A 14,440-nucleotide genomic window follows, 5' to 3' on the forward strand; every position below is an offset into this window, starting at 1 on the left:
ATAAGTGAATCTGTTGGCCAAGTGGGGAGACATGTCATTCTGAGGTTTGTGTAAATCACAGCCTGGGATGTTGGGCAGTCACATGGAGTCTGTGCTCCAGGCCTTAGAGAGTGCAGGTTGGAACTGTGTAGTTGTGACCGCAGGGACCCTGCAATATTCCTGCATGGATTATGGCCCTGTAGGGAGTGAAAGGGTGTAAAGTTAGCATTGAACCCATCCACCAGGATGTTGTCAACATCACTCAGTTCTGTAATGTTCCTGAGTAACCGTCATATGTCAGAGCAGATTTGGTATTGCCACTGACTAATAACATACCTTCATAATGCTTTGTGGTACACCCTGGAATGTGTCACAGTAATGTTTATGTAGCTAGGTTTGGAGGATGTGATAAGGGATCCCAGAGCCCTACTGAGGCTGACCAGTGAGCTATCCCACCCATGGGATTGTACTCCACTTTGCAACAGCCTCCACCTTTTGTTGTACATTATGTCCATGGAACTGGACCCCCATAGTGGCGTCTGTTATTTGGTGGGTACCGTCATGGCTCTGTTTGGAATAGCATGATCCATGCAGTCATGTAAGTGCTAATGAAGTGCACTGGGATAAATTTCAGCGTTTGTATGTTCATTGTCCATCTTCACGGGTGTCATGACATTTACTACTGCTGTCATAAGACGTCTGTAGTAGGCGTTGTACTAATCTTGTACTGTGTGTGCCGTGAAGGGTGTGGTGCCGGGATGTGGATAACAAGGGTGATTAGCATATGTTCGGAAACTACCAACGAGGGGATAACCACAGGTGTGGAACACCAGTGACATGTTGGTAATGTCCATGTCTAGGATATTGTTGGTCTTGGTGGTGGTGGTGTGTATGGGTTGATCCAGCCGAGTGGAGGTCATGAATCCTGGACAGCATTGGCCTAATTTGTTGGTACATGAGTAGCTATCCCAGTTAAGTGTGGGGCAGTGTCAGTCGCACATCAGTAGTACCTGTCTGAACCCTACTGTCCAGTACACCAAGAAATGAGGGCCGGTAACCGTGGGGTATGTTGCTGAATCCGTAGCATGTTACAATGTGTATAACAGTTCTGGCCACAGTTAGTTGCACATGGATCACCTCTGATGCATTGTGCTAAGTAATTAGCCAGGAGGTGTGTACAACATAGTGAAATATGGACACACCTCAGCCGTGGGTGTTCCAATTCAGGTTACATGACTGATTGGTGTGGTCTGCATATAACCTGTCAGTGCAGGTGTGCTCTGCAGAGCCTAGAGGCAGTTCCCAGTCACTGCAGAGATATTGAAGTGGTCCATTATAAGGAGTGCCTTGCCTGCGTGCGTCAGAGATGATGTGAAGCATTGAGTCACATGACCCCATGTTTTGCTTGCCTGTTCCCATTCTGGTGGTGAATGTTATTGGAAACTGTGCAAGACAGGCAGTATAGGAGCAGCAAGAGCCGTACATATTATCTGTACTCCCAGGGCTGACAGGTGCAGGTCATCTGTGCCAAAGCATCCTGTTTTGTTGACCATGTCATTCAAAGCAGACAGATACTGGATGCCTGTGGAATGACAGCAGAAGTATAGGCAACTGTTGAAGTGAAACAGTCAGTTTTTGTACAGTCGTATCTAGTCTGGATGAATGCAGAATGCTCCCCAGGGCTTGGCTGATACCTTCTGGGCTACAAGACCGGAGAGCTATTGCATGTCCCTGTACATGTAGTCTGGGAAGTTACATCTCAGGACAGTTTCACTAACATGGAGAATGACAGTCAAATTGTACCTGGTGAGGTGTGACATGGGTGCATAGGTTATGTTGCAGAACCAGTTACCCGACAGCTAGAAGTAAGCGACTATCACCTTGTGTAGCCTGCTGAGTGGGACATCAGTGTGACCGCCTACAGAGTCACCTATGACTGGTGTGTTGGGAATGTTATAACACCCTATTGTCTGTATTTGATGGGCACACATGAGTCTGTGGGCTATAAGTAATTGTTGTTGTGTTTGGTGATGGGGGCTGCCTCTGGTGCCTACACAGAGTATGGAGAGGTTCTGCAAATGTCGTACTCATACTATGTGTGGCCTGTGGTGGTGGAGATCTTGTGAGACTATGTGATGAGTGGGGTGTGTTGCAAATGTTACACGTCCCCACATGAATGTCAGGTTCAGTCTGAGTTGGTGAGAGCATTACCCCCAGCATGGCTACATATGTGCATCTCCCACAGGCTGTAGTGTCGTATGTTGGGAGGTGAGCATTGACTGTGTACATGAGACAATTGTTCTATTGCCACATGTTTGCCATATTCATCATATAGACAAGCAATAGCACTGGTACATGACAGTTGGACATGCCTGTATATTCAACCATGTCTCACAAGATATGTGAGTTATGTGTGTACAACAGCTGTTGTACTGTAAGCAAGCTAGAAATGTAAGGACAGACAGTGTACTTGTAAGAAATTAGTTGGAATGGGTGCTATAGTAATTAGTAGCTCATGAAGTGCTCACAAGTTCTGAACAAGTGCTGAGCATGAATATGCAATACAGATAGGGTGTTGGATAATATCAACCCACTGCAACCCACAAGTGGAGACGCACTGCACTATTACCCTGCTGAGTATGGTCTGCAAGTCTATGAACCTTTATCAACGTAGATGTTAGCAGTACAGAAGTAGATGACAGTACGGACGATTTCACACTGCATAGCATACCTGTGACAGGTCATAGGACATCATCACCCATACCGTATTCCAGCTACACTGAGTATACTAGATGTACCTTCAAATGTCATAGGAGTGTTCTACCAGTGGCCTGTTGACAGAATCAACACTACAAAAGGTGTCAGAGTGACATGTGCATATCACACCAGTGGCAGCTACAGTAAAACTAGGTTAATGTTTTGTACTCCCCCCTCATTGTAGCCCATACCCCTCAGACAAATGGGAGGCATCTGTTTATGTAAGGATGTCAATGGCCATGACCTAGGAGCAATAGCTGTCTCAGTGTTGTGGACAACATACAGAATGTGCTTTGTGGGTGAGCTGTGTGACATATGTGCACAATCTGACAGCTGATAATAGCATTGTCACTGCTAGGTGAATAACCCTGTACCCATTAACTACCACCTAGGCTGCAGTCAACATTATGGACACTGTGTAAGGGATGGTGCTGTGCAGTTCACCTCCCTGAGTTGATGACATCTCCAGGCCTATTAGGTAGTCATACGAGGCACCCATGTCATGACAGGGTGCCATCCATGAGCATGGAGATCATTGGAGAGGCATACTCAGCACTCAGGTGACCAATATCGGATCACATATCACCTTTAACGGGTATTGGCCATGCGTGGATGGGCGATACCAGCCTTCACAATCCTCACCTCCACTATGCAGCATGCTGGCTACCTTGCATAAAGACATGTGCTACACTGTGATGTTGGACATGCTACATGTACATATCCTGATCTGAAAGACATACGTCATGGACAGCCACCATCCTACTACAAGGATCGCCACATGCTGGACAGATCCCTGTGCCATACATGTTACATACTACCACCATACCATGCAACCCTGTCCATCAAAGCTGCACATGTCATCTCTGTCATACATGGTGTGATGACCACATGGTAGATGTATTATTAACTGTCTGGATCAGTAATGTGGCACTGATTCACCTCGCGGTGGAAAAATGGCTGTCAGATACAGCTAGGAAACCTTGCCCGTACATGCTATAGTTGATAACCATCCCTGCGAATGATGTCCAGCTAGCCACTGTCCCATTTCTATCACATGTGCAACACAGGTGATCCATGGCAGGATGTTGAACTGCTGTACAGTGCCGTGTAGATGTATATGGCAAACACATGCATGTAAAGGTTCCGTGCATATGTGTGCATTGTCACTGCTCATGTCCATTAAGTATGTGTTGATATGTGACATATACACAGCATCAAGGTCAACAGCATCACTGTAGCACATCCAGGCATGTGCTGATAGGTAAGAACACCAGTACAGGCAAACAGACATGCCCACATCAAGACAGCATTCACATGGAGTATGAACAATGTAAAGAGGTGACACACATATATGATGATGATATCCAATGCATAATGGGTGTTACATGTGTGTGACACAAACATGTCAGTCGTGTCAGTGTCGTGATGATTTGCAAAGATAACTGTGCAGATGTACTAGATTTAATACAAATGTATGTGCAGCTGCATCTCTGTACATCTCTGTGATACTGTGACCTGACACCATCATTATGTCTTCCAGATAATGCCTCATTCACGCCTGCCAGCGTACAGCCACCAGGAGGATGATGTCCTCATCTCGTACCTCCATGAGAACTATGAGGTGTTGTTCAGCCATGTGCCACAGCATGCCCAGCAGCGTGATGACCTGTGGCAGGACCTTTGCAGGAGGGTTAATGATGTGGGTAGCCATAACCGCACCTACCAGCAGGTGTGCAGACACTGCATGGACTTGATATGACATGTGAAGCAGCATGCCACTGCAATCACCAGGGAACAAGGTGGAACAGGTGGTGGGCCACCAACCCAGCCCCCACTCACACACACCGAGGAGCTACTGGCCAGCCTGGGGACACCCTCAAAACGGCATCCACAAACACTAGCTGCCATCGTGGAGGTGGGTGTCTCCCAACCAATGAGCCTGGAGTTGATTGGTAAGTCACTACTGCTCATATGACTATTATATCCCATTTAGTTGCATGTGTTACTGTACAATATGTAATGTAACATCATATGCAAGGTATGTTTACACACATGCTGCATACTACAGTATGCTACCCTGTGTATGCACACATGTGCATACTATATGCTGTTGTACAGGCAAATGTGTTAACATGCACAGTGCACCCTGTGACTGTCATACAGTCATGGATAATGTTCAAACTGCTGTGTCACCCCTATACAGGTACCTCTGACATCACCACATGTACCACCGACATCAGTCCATTGCAGATGAGACTGTCATCAGTATCAGGCATGTTAATACATATATCTATTTGCCATGTGGCCAGTTAACACATGTACACATGATGTATGGTCCAGTCACTATATACAGGTTGCATCTCCCAGCATTCACACTGGCTACCCATGTGCAATATATGCAAACGGAATGAAACACCAACATGAAACCACAGTATCTGTCAATGCTACATGTGTGGACAGCTGTGCATACAATGGTGGAGGTGTTGTTCAATGTAGGCATATGTACTATACATTGGAACAACACATGTGTGGTACGCAAACAGTACACAGTGAGCTGGGATATGGGAAGCCCACAGGAGTCACCATTGTTTTATATGCTCCTGTAATGGGTGCACACATTGTGATGTGCCATCTGACATGTCCCAGACACATAATTTTCTGGCTGCAATATTGTCACACTATCCCATAATACATACCCCACACACCAAACATACAACCCGTTGTCTGCATAGCCCTGTGGACGGTGACATATCTGACATCTATGGGTGTATGTCATATGAGACTACACAAACATGTGAGATAGACGGTCATCACAAACATTTGGCCAACACATGTTCACACATGGCCATGGAGGATGGCCAGAGACATGTAGCCACACAGTAGATGTGATGTGTATACACCCTGATGCACATTGTCCACACATGATCCAACTATAGCCTTAGTTGACTGATTATACAGTTGATGTGGTACACTGGATGTTATAAAAGCCTGTGCACAGCTAGTGGAGGTGTCACGTAAGTCAATCATATAAGATGTGTTGAACATCACAACTGTGTCATAGCTTGATAGTAGTCACCTGTACAGCTTCCACAGTCATTGACACCACATCAGGCCACAGATACCATACATTTCCCTTGCTGCTGTAGGACATCACTGTCAGCCATGCAGCTCATATGTGTGGTACATCAATGTCATGTGGGACATGGTGTATTGACAAGTCTGCCATGTGTGGACATGGTTGCCAGGCAGCTAAGACTCTCTAGTAGTTGTGCAGGGGTGTCATCCGTAGGTCTTCCAGTGACCTGTCACATGACACAGCATGGTTTGGTGTGTATACATCTCAGCAATGTGAGTCACAATCCACAGTTATGTCATGTGTATGCACGCAGTTATGGTTATGCAATGTGTGCATATTACACACTGTATAGCAATATAGATGCCTCATGATGCCATGCAATGGCACAGTGTCTGTACTTCACACTGTGTAGCAATGTAGATGCCTCAAACTACCCATCCATGCTCATGCACATTTGCTAAACGTGCCTTCTATCTGTAGGGCATACAGACAACACTGCAATGTGATACCCATTACAAGGCTGTGCATGTGTCAAGACACCATTGTGTCAGACATGTATGCATGTCAATGCACATGTCAGCAGATTACATGTCAAGGTCACTTCAGCCATGTGTACTGTTAATCTGTGCTGGTCCGCATGGTGTATCACAGGGATGCATGCTTACTACCATGATTGTGTGAACTGCATGGCTATGATAGGACACCTGCTTGCTGTTGTGTGCAACCCAGGGAGGTATGCTAACTACCAGTATTAATGTCTGAGCTGCATGCCGTCTGGTGTATCACATGCATGCTGCATGCCGTCTGTCAAATCACATGCATGGTGTGTCTGTGTGTGTGTGTGTGTGTGTGTGTGTGTGTGTGTGTGTGTGTGTGTGTGTGTGTGTCTGTGTGTGTGTGTCTGTGTGTGTGTGTGTGTTTGTGTGTGTGTGTGTGTGTCTATTGTAATGTAGAGTCTTTCTTTGCATTCACAGGAGATGTAGGTGCGTTACGCTCCTGTGGTCCATCTGATGTTAGTGTCCCCACAGATACTAGCAGTGATGAACATATGCATGAGGTACAGGCAGGGTTGTCAGGGGCTGAATCTGTGCCAATGATTGCCATCCCAGCTATGTCCCCCTCTTCCCCACACACAGTTTTCATGCCAACACATACCCCATCACCATTGGCTATAGAGGAAGGACAGTCAGTGTGTGTTAGCTTGGAACAGGAACGTGTGGTGGCTACAGAAGGTGTGTCTCCACACCATGATGTCAGTGTAATGACTGCAGATGTGCCACACAGGCATGTGGCCAGTGCTGCTCGTAGGAGGACCTCTGGCAGACATGCACCTGCAGAACAGAGCGCAGCAGCTGGTGTCACCAGATGCATGTTCCAGACTGTAATGGCGGCACAGGCATGTGCTAAATGGCAGAACAGAGAAGGGCAGAGGCTTCAGAGGGCTGCTATCCATACTCTAAATGACAACATCCAGGCATTGGCAAATGCTCAACAGCAGATTGTTGATGTTCTGGACAGACAATTGGGTGACATGGTTGGAATCCTTGACCATGGCATGGCAATCCGCGAGCATGAGCTGACTGTGCTGGAACATCTGGTAGGAGTGAGGCATAGGCCACGTGGACGTAGGCCAGCTACACCACCTAGTGCAGGTCAACGTGAATGAGCCACCTCACATGCCCGCTCCCATAGTGCCGGTAGCAGTAGCAGTGCAGATGGTGCTGTGCTGTCCACACCAGGACACAGCAGGCCACGTGGATGTGGCCCTGGATGTTCCCAGTGGGGACATGGCTCCAGTTGACATGTGTCATCGGACAGTAGCCAATCTGTACCTCCGCCTGGTATTGCCCGTGCAATCCCTGGCAGGCACAGGTCACGTGGCTGGACACAGTGAGCTGTACATCCTGGTCTGCACAATCTGGAGCTGTCAATAATAACCCTGTGTAGGCCTGGCAAAAGGCAGAACTGTGTGCACTCATACACGCACACAGCAAAAACATCTGTAGGGCACCGCAACACCCACATGCATAATGACCACACATGTCCAATCAGATCACTGGCCCTTACCCACAAACATGATGTTATCCACTGGTGCAGCCTATCCCCCTGGCAAACATTATCACCCTGTGCATATGATGATGCCTGTGCCGCATCCCTGTCATCCATACAATTGGTGCAGGGACATGCTCAAATGGTCTGATGCACAGGGTGAACAGAAAAGTGAGAGAAGTGTATATTACATTAGTTGTGTACTGTTGACATGCACCAGACATACCATGTAGTACAGGTTTATAATTCATTGTTATATGTTCACAGTATATGTCTTGGTAACAACAGTAACAGCATGTTGGTAATGATGCCCTGGTTCCCTCCTTATGGTCTACTTGTATGTGCCAACAAGTAGCAGTGTTTACAGTTTCCCATGTGTAAATGTGGAGTACTCACAGGCATGTATGGCAATACCAGCATGCTATACGTAGCCTCAACCTGACTGTTAGAAAGGCTACCATACCACAGATGTCCACAAATCTACTGATCCAGAAGCATGTTGGTTGTATAATAGGCTACAGTGGCTAGAGACGTGACATCCATACCAGGTCACATCACAGGTATGTTGACATGGTGCGGGGGGTTTACACAGCGGTCTGGCCAATGATAACGTTAGAGGGCAATTGATAGCATGAGGTCTCACAGTGTAGCAGTAATACCCTGTCACATTACAAGATGAGAACACACACAGACATACACAGAAACACACAGTAACATGCCCACACTCACGGGGTCAACAACACTATAACGCACACTCAATTGTGTTGAGGTGAGGACCCCTGCCTATGTGGTAATCAACCTCACAGTACTGTGCACCCACACGATGCGACACAGAAAATGAACATGTACAGGTAGCCAGTAAGGCTGAAACCGATGGCATCAACAGGGTAGTAAACTGCATCACCATGAGGGGTTAGGGATCCTGTCTGTTCTGTATGGTAGCATACACCCTCACTCCATGCACCAGACAGCCATACATACACACACACACACACACACACACACACACACACACACACACACACACACACACACACACACACACACACATACACACACACACACACTGTGGAGTCAACAAATGTCATTCACATATGGATAGCTGACATGTGTGTGATACACACACCACCCCTACCTATGTCATGCTTTCCACACTACAGTATGTACAGATCTCTACAACAGTGTACAGGGGTGTGTAACAATTGGGATATATTCCCCACCATATGTGGCATATATGGTCACACAAGCAAACACACATGGCAGTACTGTGAATGATACACCTGCTATACGATACGTCTGACAGACGTGCAGCAGTATTGGCCGCATTATGTGCACCAATGCTACCTTCGGCAATTATGCTGCTATATGCACATGGGAGGATGTAAGTGTTACAGGTGTCAAGTGACTTAAAGTCAGTAACACCCGACCGCTGTGTAGGTTTTATGTCTTCACCGTCTAGTAACAGTAACATAGCGTCCTGTTTGCACATGTAATGGTAGGATGGCTTGTGACACACCTGTGAGCCGTCCCCAGCAAACATCCATCTGCAAAGGTGGATCACCACTTTATGTACATCCATCCATACCTGATGTACATCCTACCGTACTGTCAGCATTTCACCATATACAGGTGTCAATGATGGGGCTGCAGTGCAACTGCATGCTGTAGTTAGGCACAGATGAATTACATACATCAGCTACTGCACATGCATAGTAGCTGCATGCACACCATTACATGTACATGTGTGTTGGTCCTACCTGCCTGTCATGTAGCCATGTTTGTATGCATTGCAATTGGTGGACATGTGTGATGACATACATAACACATGGACAGTTGTATGATATAATGGGTGTCATGGGTAACTAGTACAGAGGGAATGTTTCCTCGGTCAACATTGCTACCTCATGTACTGTTAGCATTTAACAGCCATGGATCTACCTTCCATGTGCATGCGTGCGATTGCTGTAGCCACTTGTCTGCATGGAGGACAGCAAAAGCTATGCTATGTACATATGTGTTGTGTGTGTGTTTGTGTGGTCCATGCACATATCCACTGCAATTACATGTATGTCATATCCAAACATGTGTGTTCTTTGGTGTACAGCGACAGTCATCTGTCACACCTGTGTAAGACCCAGGGCCCCTGTTATGTGTAAAGCCGACCTGGTTATGTACAGTGGTATCATTGCATTACATAACACATGATGGAACCCCGTCAGTACATGTGTAGTCTGCACAGTTGCTGTAGACCTATGTACAGTCCACTGGTCATGAGTCACACGGTGTTGTGGTAATGTATGGATGTGTGTTGCTGGTCCAAGGACATGGTGATGTCTGAGGGCTACATAGAAGAATGCGGCATTTACCTCTGTGATCTGCACCTGAGACATCTGTGATGACTCTTGAGTGTGTACTGGTCAGTACATGTGAGTGGCCTTCATGTACGTGGGGACAGTAACACCATATTGTGCCCCTCCGTGTTTAGAATCCCTGTGCATGCAAGACAGCCCTTTGCTACTGCTGTGTGTGAGCATGCCCAGCACGCTGTTGTGTAGATGGACACACAGTACATTCCAAACTGTGCCCTTCCATGTTTAGAATGCATGTGCATGCAAGACAGCCCTTTGCAACTGCTAAGTGTGTGAGCATGCCCAATACGCCGTTGTGTAGATGGACACACAGTACATTCCAAGCTGTGCCCTTCTGTGTTTAGAATCCATGTGCATGCAATATAGCCCTTCGCTTCTACTAAGTGTGTGAGCATGCCCAGTATGCCGTTGTGTGGATAGACACACAGTACATTCCAAATGGACGTGTGATACTAAGTGTGTGAGCATGCCCAGTGACACCTTTTGTCGGTGATGTGACTCTGTGTATGGGCATGGCCATTGACATCTTGTATAGCGATGGGGGTCATCCAGGCAACAGATGTCCATACCCCACGTCAGGATGGATGCCTACATTGAACACACTGGTTGACTGTCTTGAAGGGTGTACTGTCTGTGGTGCATCTCGCATCTATGTAGTGTTGTAATAGTGCTTCGTAGATAGGCAGTTTTCCTGCTCACACCACTGCCTTGTGTTTGTCTATGTCTACCTTGGGACAGTAATATGCTTTTAGACTGCTCACTCTCTATACATTCCCTATCGACGTCTTTGCCTTTGCGGATGATGTCATCCACCTAGAAGTATGCCTCTGGGAGTGCTGTGTTCCAGTAATCTTGGTATCGCATTCTGTAACTGCGTAATGCTGTAGTGTGATAAGGTAGTTAGGTGTATGTTCGACTCTCAGCCCTGCCAAGTGTGTGTGTGTGTGTGTGTATTTCCAGCTGCCTGGGGACAGAGTAATGCTTTTAGATGGCTCACTCCACATACATTTCCTATCGGCGTCTTTGGCTTTGCGGATGATGTCATCCACCTAGAAGTATGCCTCTGGGAGTACTGTGTACCAGTAATCTCAATAGCACATTCTGTAACTGTGTAATGCTGTAGTGTGATAAGGTAGTTAGGTGTATGTTCGACTCCCAGCCCTGCCAAGTGTGTGTGTGTGTGTGTTTTCGGCTGCCTGGGGACAGAGTAATGCTTTTAGGCATCTCACTCCACATACATTCCCTATCGGCGTCTTTGCCTTTGCGGATGATGTCATCCACCTAGAAATATGCCTCTGGGAGTGCTGTGTACCAGTAATCACGATAGTGAGTTATGTAACTGCGTAATGCTGTAGTGTGGTAAAGTAGTTAGGTGTATGTTTGACTTCCAGCCCTGCCAAGTGTGTTTGTGTGTGTGTGTGTTTGTGTGTCTGTGTGTGTGTGTTTCCAACTGCCTTGGGACAGAGTAATGCTTTTAGATGGCTCACTCCACATACATTCCCTATCGGTGTCTTTGCCTTTGCAGATGATGTCATCCACCTAGACGTATGCCACTGGGAGTGCTGTGTACCAGTACTTTCGATAGCGCGTTCTGTAACTGCGTAATTCTGTAGTGTGACAAGGTAGTTAGGTATATGTTTGACTGCCAGCCCTGCCAAGTGTGTGTGTGTTTCCAGCTGCCTGGGGACAGAGTAATGCTTTTAGACATCTCACTCCACATACATTCCCTATCGGCATCTTTGCCTTTGTGGATGATGTTATCCACCTAGAAGTATGCCTCTGGGAGTGCTGTGTTCCGGTAATCTCAGTAGCGCATTCTGTAACTACATAATACTGTAGTGTGATAAGGCAGTTAGGTGTATGTTCGACTCTCAGCCCTGCCAAGTGTGTGTGTATTTCCAGCTTTCTGGGGACAGAGTAATGCTTTTAGATGGCTCACTCCACATACATTCCCTATCGGCGTCTTTGCCTTTGCGGATGATGTCATCCACCTAGAAATATGCCTCTGGGAGTGCTGTGTACCAGTAATCATGATAGCGTGTTATATAACTGCATAATGCTGTAGTGTGCTAAAGTAGTTAGGTGTATGTTTGACTCCCAGCCCTGCCAAGTGTGTTTGTGTGTGTGTGTTTGTGTGTCTGTGTGTGTGTGTTTCCACCTGCCATGGGACAGAGTAATGCTTTTAGATGGCTCACTCCACATACATTCCCTATCGGCGTCTTTGCCTTTGCAGATGATGTTATCCACCTAGAAGTATGCCTCTGGGAGTGCTGTGTACCAGTAATCTCGATAGCGTGTTCTGTAACTGCGTAATGCTGTAGTGTGACAAGGTAGTTAGGTGTATGTTTGACTCACAGTCCTGCCAAGTGTGTGTCTGTTTCCGTCTGCCTGGGGACAGAGTAATGCTTTTAGACGTCTCACTCCACATGCATTCCCTATCGGCGTCTTTGCCTTTGCGGATGATGTCATCCACCTAGAAATATGCCTCTGGGAGTGCTGTGCACCAGTAATCTCGATAGTGCATTCTGTAACTGCGTAATGCTGTAGTGTGACAAGGTAGTTAGGTGTATGTTCGACTCCCAGCCCTGCTAAGTGTGTGTGTGTGTGTGTGTGTGTGTGTGTGTGTGTGTGTGTGTGTGTGTTTCCAGCTGCCTGGGGACAGAATAATGCTTTTAGATGGCTCACTCCCCATACATTCCCTATCAGCGTCTTTGCCTTTGCGGATGATGTCATCCACCTAGATGTATGCCTGTGGGAGTGCGGTGATGCTGGAACTCGGTAGCGCGTTCTGTTACTGCATAATGCTATAGTGTGGTAGACTAGATAGGTAGGTGCTCGATTCAAAGGCATGGCAGTTGTGTGTGTTTGGCAATTATACCATGTGTGTTGGTATCTGTGGGTGGCTAGCTGCCCGATGTGTTCAGTGTGTTTTGTTGCTGACCTATATAGTGTCCACAGCCCGCATATTCTGCCAAGACACTGGGTTGTCAACACATACATTCACCAATAGGTCTGGTGAGGAACTGTCAGCAGCCCTACTCTTACCCTTGATACAGTCTGACCCATGTGACGCAACATAACACACGTGCCTTGATAGTAACAACACTACATGATGCAGGTGGCACATGTTGTTTCCATTTCATTTCTGTCTAATGCATTGCTGTCATGTGATCTGCTGTTGTGTACATGTATATTTGTGTATGTGTGTATATATATATATATATATATATATATATATATATATATATATATCCATGCATATATGTATACAAATAATATATATGATATAGGTAAATGTAGAGGTGGACATAGATGTGAACATATATGTCTGGGGACATCAGCACTATTGAATGTTTGTGCCAGATGATCTGTACGTGATAACCTGGGATCTATGTATATCTGCCATGGCGTGGTGGTAATGCACATCATCTGTAGTGTGCAGGGCCACAGGTTGTAGTCATGTAGACACCAGTTATTTTGTTGCTGGGAAGACCATGGGACATCGAATATGGTGATAGTAAGGCACCTGTTGCCAATTGTGTATGGATCTGAGTGACACTGAGCAGTGGTTATTAATTTGGAGGTTCAGTATGGGTCATATAACTATTCATTAGAAGACTATACTAAGCAGATGAGGTTGACTATAGTGTATCACATTTATCACCAGGGTGTGCTGCTGGTCCCTGGAGTGTATGTGTGTAGTCAGCCAGGTGCAGGTCTCGAATATAGTTGACAGCATGGGACGGGGGTCAGGCGTACTGTATGTACATTGCAGAACTGTTTCTCGGGAGTGCTCCTGCCTTAGCACACCTAAGCTAGGGATGTGTCTATACCTGCCTGGTGACATTGGGAGGGATGGCAGCAGTGGTGGGGTAGTCAGGGTGTACAGGCTGCACAAACAGGTGTTGATCAGCACAATCAGCAGATGACATGGCCAGCCCACACCTGAACACTACAGTAATGTGAGCAAGCAGCATACACACAGGTTTCGTCCACCCTCTACACCACCGGTGTATACCTGCAGGGACATTTCACGACACAGTCCAACCAAATGACATGGGCTGCAGCAGGCAACATATACCAACATGTGCAGGAGGAAAAAATACTATGATATTAGAACTCAGATTGATAAAAAATGTGATGAAATTCTTAAAAGAAAGTATAAGAAGCTCAGTAGAGATATTAAGGAATATCAGGAGGGACGCCAGTA

This window comes from Protopterus annectens, chromosome 4.part1, assembly GCF_019279795.1.
Source record: "Protopterus annectens isolate FY-2018-M chromosome 4.part1, PAN1.0, whole genome shotgun sequence".
In the NCBI taxonomy this organism is placed as follows: Eukaryota; Metazoa; Chordata; order Ceratodontiformes; family Protopteridae; genus Protopterus; species Protopterus annectens.